Genomic DNA, 8,292 nt, shown 5'->3' on the forward strand with positions numbered 1-8,292 from the left:
ACTAACACACAGAGACGACAAGAACCAACAAACACACAGAGACGACACACACACAGAGACGACACACAAACAGAGGCGACAGGCATACAGAAACAACACAAAGACAGAGACAACAGAAACACAGAGACGAAACACACCCAGACAGGACATACCCAGAGAGACAGCACCCACATAGAGACGACACACGCACAGAGCCAACGCACACACAGAGACCATACACACACAAAGACAAAGCACACACAGAGACGACACACACACAGAAACGAAACACACCCAGAGACGACACACACACAGAGACGACGCACACACAGAGATGACACACAAACGACACAGACCCAGAGACTACACAGACACAGAGACGACGCACACACAGAGACGACACACACACAGAACCGACAAACACACAGAGACGACGCATACACAGAGACAACACACAAACAGAGACGACACGCACACATAGACGATACACAGACAGAGATGACACAAACACAGAGACGACACACACACAGAGACGACACAAACACAGAGATGACACAAGCACACAAACAGAAACACACCCAGAGACGACACACACACAGAAACGACGCACACACAGAGACGAAACACACACAGAACCGACAAACACACAGAGGCGACAAATACACAGAGACAACACACACACAGAGACGACACGCACACATAGACGACACACAGACACAGACGACACAAACACAGAGACGACACACACATAGAGACGAAACAAACACAGAGACGACACACGCACACAGAGACGACACACACGCACAGACAACACAAACACACAGAGTCGAAACACAGACAAATACGACACACACAGAGACGACACAATCACAGAGACGAAACACACACAGAGACAAGAAAAACCCAGAGAGACGACACACGCACAGAGACGACACACACACAGACACGACACACACACAGAGACGACATACAAACAGAGACAAAACACATACAGAGACGAAACACAAACAGAGACGACACACTCACAGAGAAGACACAATTACAGAGACGACACACACTCACAGACGACACACAAATAGACTAAACACACACAGAGACGACACACAAAGACTAAACACACAAAGAGACAACACACACATAGAGACAATGCACATACAGATACGAAACACTCACAGAGACTACACAAAAACAGAGACGACACACACACAGAGAGGACACACACAAAGAGAAAAGACACATATTGAGACGACTCACTCACAGAGACTACACACGCACAGAAAAGACACAAACACAGAGACGACACACACACAGACGACACACACATAAGGATGACACACACACAGAGACGACACACACACTGAGACGACAAAAACACAGAGACGACAAACACATAAATACGACACACCCACAAAGACGACATACAAGGAGAGACGAAACAAACATAGAGACGACACAAACAAAGATACGACACACGCATATAGTCGACACACACACAGAGACGACACACACATAGAGACGATACACACACAGAAACGATACACGCACAGAGACAATACACACACAGAGACGACATACACACAAAAACGACAAACACAAAGAGACGACATACAAACAGAGAGAAAACACATAAAGAGACGACACACAAACATAGAGACGACAAACGCACAGAGACGACACAAGTACAGAGACGACACACACACACAGACGATAAACACACAGAGACGACACACACACAGAGACGACTAACACACAGAGACGACACACACACAGAGACGAAACACACAGAGAGAAGACACGCACACAAACAAAACACACACACAGAGACGACACACACACAGAGACGACACACACACAGAGACGACACACACGCAGAGACGACACACACATAGAGACGACACTCTCACAGAGACGACACTCACACACAGACTAAACACACACAGACACGACACACACATAGAGACGACACTCACATAGAGAGACGACAAACACATACAGATAACACACGCAGAGAGACAACAATCACATAGAAATTACACACACATAAAAACGACACACGCACGGAAGCAAAACAAGTATATAGACAAAACACAAACTGGTACGACACAAACACAGAGCTTACAAAAGAAGTGAGGCGACACACACACTGAGACAATAAACACATAGGGACGACACACACACAGAGACGAAACACGCACAAAGACGACACACACAGAGTGATGACACACACACAGAGACGAAACACAAACAGATATGACAAACAAATAGAAACAACACACGCACCGAGATGACACAAACACAGAGATGACACACACACAGAGATGACACACACATAGAGATGTCACACACATAGAGACAACACACCAACAGAGACGACATACACACAGAGATGACACACACACAGAGTCGACACACACACAGAGACAACAAACACATAGAGACGGCACACACACAGAGACGACAAACACGTAGAGACGACGCACACACAGAGACGACACACACTCAGAGATGGCACAAACACAGAGACAACACACACATAGAGATGACACACTTACAGAGACGACACAAACACACACACGACACACACACAGAGACGACACACACACACAGAGACGATACGCATACAGAGACGGCACAAACACAGAGATAACACACACAGAGAGACGACACACACATAGAGACGAGACACACATAGAGACAACACACGCACGGAGAAAACACACACAGACACGACACACACATAGAGATGACACACGCACATAGACGACACAAACACAGAGACAACAAACAAACAAAGACGACACAAACACAGAGACGACACACACACAGAGTTGACACACACACAGAGACGACACACACATAGAGGCGATACACACACAGAAACGACACACGCACGGAGACAATACACACACAAAGACGACATACACACAGAAACGACAAACGCACAGAGACGACATACAAACAGAGACGAAACACATAAAGAGACGATACACAAACAGAGACAAAACACTCACAGAGATGACACAATTACAGAGACGACACACACTCACAGACGACACACACAGAGACGACACACACACAGAGACGACACAAACACAGAGACGACATAAACACAGAGAATACACACACAGAGAGAAGACAAGCACACATAGACCACACACACAAAGAGACGACACAAACACAGAGACGACACACACACAGACACGACACACACGCAGAGACGACACACACACTGAGACTACACTCTCATAGAAACGACACAGACAGATAAACAAGACACACATAGAGAGGCCACTCGCACAGAGACGACACACGCAGAGAGACGACATTCTCACAAAGAAGACACACACAGACACGACACACACATAGATATGACACACGCACAGAGACGACACAAACACAGAGACGAAACACAAAAAGAGACGAAACAAACACAGAGACGAAACACACAGAGTCATGAAACACACATAGACACGATACACACACAGAGACGACACACACACAGAGAAGACACAGGCATAAATACGACACACACAGAGAGATAACACACACACAGAGACGACACACACACAGATATGACACACAAAAAGAAACAACACACGCACCGAGACGACACAAACACAGAGATGACACACACATAGAGATGACACACACACAGAGACAACACACCAACAGAGACGACACACACACAGAGACGACAAACAGAAAGAGACGACACACACACATAGACAACAAACACATAGAGACGACATACGCATAGAGACGACACACACACAGAGACGACACACGCACCGAGATGACACACACACAGAGATAACACACACAGAGAGATGACACCCTGACAGAGACAACACACACACAGACGACACACACATAGAGACGACACACACACACAGAGACGATACGCACACAGAGACGTCATAAACACAGAGAAGACACACACACAGAGATGAAACACACAAAGAGACCACACACACACATAGACAAAAAACTCATAGAGACGACATAATCACAGACACGGCAAACACACAGAGAAGACACACACCCAGAGACGACAGAAACACAGAGACGACACACACATACAGACGACACACACATAGAGACGACTCACACGCAGAGACTAAACACACATAGAGACAACACAAACACAGAGACGACAGACAAACAGAGACGTCACACACACAGAGAAGACACAGAAACTAGACGACACACACACACAGACGACACACGCACAGAGAAGACAAACCAACAGAGTCGACACACACGCAGAGACGACACACAAATAGATGACATCACGCAGAGACCACACAAACATAGAGACGACAAATACACAGAGACGACAAATACACAGAGAAGACACACACACATAGACGACAAACACAGAAACGAAAAACACATAGAGATGACACATGAACAGAGACGACACACACAGAGAGACGATACTCATATCGAGACGACACAAACACAGAGACGACAAACACACATAGACGACACACACAGAGACGACACACGCACAGAGACAAGTTTGTATTGCAAGTTTGTATGTTAGCTGCCTTCCAATCACTTTCGACTATTAAAAAGGGCACTAGCTATTCCAAATTCCAATCGAATGAGCCCTCTTCGAAGTTTCTACGACAACTCCTTCGATACAAACTGCCCTGGTATGGAAAAAAATAATACATTGTGCCAACATTGTTCTTTACTTAGGCAGCGCAATTGCGTTTCCTATGATAACATCTTGAATTGCCTAATGCTCTTTTACCTACCTCTCTTCATCCGAAAAATCAGAAAGAAAAATGAACAGAATTTTAAAGTAGAAGGTAAATTGTTAGCTTCAGGAATAATTTCTTCTTCTCATTATTACGAACCAATATACCTGGCGAACCCAAGTTGGCAGTAGTTATCTTTAAGAAACAGATTAGCCGCAATCACAGTTAACGCCTGGAGGTTGATATTGATAAGCAAAAAAGAGAGAGAAAAAACGGCGGCGTATTAGTAACGCCGCCGCCGATAGAATCAGCGGCGGCGTCAGCGCGCTGATGCAAGCTCAGTGGCACGCCGCCGTTTTTTTCGGCGGCGCGCCGCCGAGTTCCTGAGTAGCGGCGAATATGGAATTTGGAATTTACCGATAAAAAAATAGCACAAGACGATGGAATGAAAGTCTTATTTTTTTTTACGTCCTGGGGGCCTGGGGGGCATGTACAACATGTTGGACAGTAGGACTCAATACATATAATTTTAAAAATACAAGTTACAAAATGCCATGAGAAAACATACGATCAGCTTACATAACACACAAAAATATCCTTTATCATTTATGGAAATCCGAAAACATTCTCGAACTTGCTTGCCAACCTGAAAGCAGAGATAGACCTGACACGATTCGCAGAACACTTTCGTTCGCATTTCACATCCAGGCATCCGGCATCGAGCCGAATTCTTCAGCGTCGCGTCGAAGCGAGGAAGTTGCATTGCATTCAGTTTCCTTTCCGGTCCAGATGGCAAAGAGCATCTTTTTCTTCGTTTAGCCGACTGCTCCAGTTTATCTTCATCAATATCGTCTCCACATTTGCCTAATTTACCCTTGGCTGATCGCCTAAGATCTTCAACTAAATATTCATCTACCTGAAATCTTAAGTCAATACACTGATTGTTGGGTTTGTTTTCTTTGATTGAATCCTGCCTATAGAGTAGCCAGGCATTCGAAAGAGCCAAATCAATGAAATGGTGAAGAACTCGAACTGGCCACTTCTTTGTCCTGCTGCTGAATCTGTAATAACTCACCATGCGGTCACAGAGATCGACTCCGCCCATGTTCTTGTTGTACTGTCTTACCACAAGAGGACTGGGAATATCTATATATTTTCTTTCAGACTTGTTGTATCTTGACATAGGTAGCTCGGGTTCTTTGCCATAGCAGCTTGAAGCTAGAAAAATGGGCTTGTTGTCGTACCACTGCGTAACGGCTACAACTTGATCTTCTCGCGTGAACGTAAACGACGTCCAGTTCTCTTCAGTTCACGATCGGTCTTCGCTGGTAGACCTTCAAGTCGATTTTTCATGAGCGTACCGGTTGCATTTATGCGCTTTTCTGATAATTTATCGAGCAAAGATATGCTAGTGAAGTTCCTATCGAAGAAAAGATATGAACCTTCACTTAGATCTTGGCATAGGTGTAGCACAGCAGCATTACTTAGACCTTTAGCTTGTAATTCTGGCACAAGGTTGTCTTTCCTTGATAGATTACGAAATCATGCACCAGACCTGATGAACCTGCTAAAACAAGCTTCTTCAAACCAGAGGATTTGGCTTATTTATTTTGTACTGCTTCAGGCTGCATCGCCCAGCCAAGGGAATCATTTGCTCGTCAGCTAAACAAATTGTTCTTGCTCTTGTTAGACACTCAACTCGCACCCAAAATTCAGCAAGGGATGCACTTTCCAAAGACGATTATTTCTTTTGGTATCCTCGTCAACCTCGTCATACAAAAGGAACTTCACATTCTGTCTAAGCTTGAAAAACCGACCTCGAGGCATTTTCTCGCAGATGATAGGGACTCAAAATTTCTTGCTCCAAAACATTTGAAGACGAGGAAGCTTCAGATTACTCATGACGATTGAAATGCTAAAGAATACTTTCAGTTCGGAGGCACTAGTGAGCAAAGATTTGTTTGTGGCCTTCTGGTAATGACAATTCATTGCGAAAGCCATTGTTTCAAAAAATGAGTCAGGAAGTACTTCAAAAAGTATTCATGTGGCTTCCAGATTTCCCGTTGACTTGAATATGAGTACAAGGGAATGTATGAATGATGCTCGTTCAAGGTACCTGAACTGGTCCACATTTTGTTGGGGCGGCGATTTTTTCCTGAGCGACTTGTTGATACGGAATCAGTTTTGAATGCTGGAACATGCTGCGCTAGTGGAATGTCGGCATTTTCTTCGTCGAATAGGACTGAGAAATCATTGAGATTAGCGCGATCTAGAAATCCTTGAGACTCTTCTTTACTATCAGAACACACTTGGTCTGCATCTGTTGCACATGTGTTGCCAGGTAAACACCACTCAGGGTCGTTTTCGTCTCCGCTATCTTACAAGTCGCTGATATAGCGGTTTTCAAGCAAAGACAAGGCTTTTTCCAAGGATACTGCAAAAAAAAAAAAACTGTTAGCGCTTTAGACCTCACAGTATGAAACTTTAGACATACAACAACTCCATTTAAATAGCCTCACTGAAGAAAAAAATGTTGGGATTAAACCGAAAAAGAGGCGAAAATAAAACCCGAAACAGTGGAAAACTGAATAAAAAGAGTTCGTAATACGAATAGAATGTTGAGAAAAAAGGTGTAGAGAATACAGAATGTAGAGAGCATAGAGACAAATAATTAAAATATATAGATAGATAATTAATTAATATATTAGTTATTTATTTATTAAATGAAAAACCCTAGAACTGACTGAGCAAAATATGAAAAAAAGCTAAAGAAAAGAAAACGATAGCAAGAGATAAATATCGACAAAACCAATAAAAATCAAATAAGAACACAAAATTATAAGTAGATCAAGGACAAAATAAGAACTAAATCAAACAAAGCAAAAGCCAATTCAAACATACAACATCAACATATTCATACATATATAAACAGAAAATAGATCTCCACAATAAATACACGCCATAAACACAAATCACTTAAATATTATTGAACTAAAACGGGGTACCAGTGATTCTGTGAAAACTGACTGCTACTAATAACTGACTACAGCACCAAGCCCAAGAAATAACGTTATTGCATTGTTATATTTGGCTATACCGAGCAGCAAAAAAAAATTACTTAAAAACTATGTTTAAAATTGAATAGGTTAAAAAGTAAAAATAACAGACATCTTAAATAAAATTGAAAAAATAAAATTAAATCTTCTAACCCGTTGGACTTCTAAGGTAAGAACGAATGTACAACCCATTGTACAAGACTGAAAGTCCTTCTGCCAGATGGCAGCAATAATAGTAATTGCGTTAAAAATCAAACCTGTAAATACTTCGGTCTTAGGGTATATCGCCTGATTTTTTTCTATTGTCCAGCCTATCTCTTTATATTTTTTATCTAATTTCTTACCTTTTGATCTTTTTCGTAAGTTGATTTTCTTTATTTCCCTTGCTCCTGGTTCGGCCTCCATTACTGTTACTGGACTGAAAAAAATCACAGATGACAGCAAACGCCTCTTGCAGAAAAGGAGGCAATCTTTAAGTCCCGATTTTCAGTAGGTTGGATGATAAAAATTCGTAAACGAACATACAACCGGTTGGACATCAGGTCCCAGGA

Source organism: Artemia sp. Qi Xiang Cuo, chromosome 16, assembly GCF_049724085.1.
Source record: "Artemia sp. Qi Xiang Cuo chromosome 16, ASM4972408v1, whole genome shotgun sequence".
NCBI classification, from domain to species: domain Eukaryota; kingdom Metazoa; phylum Arthropoda; class Branchiopoda; order Anostraca; family Artemiidae; genus Artemia; species Artemia sp. Qi Xiang Cuo.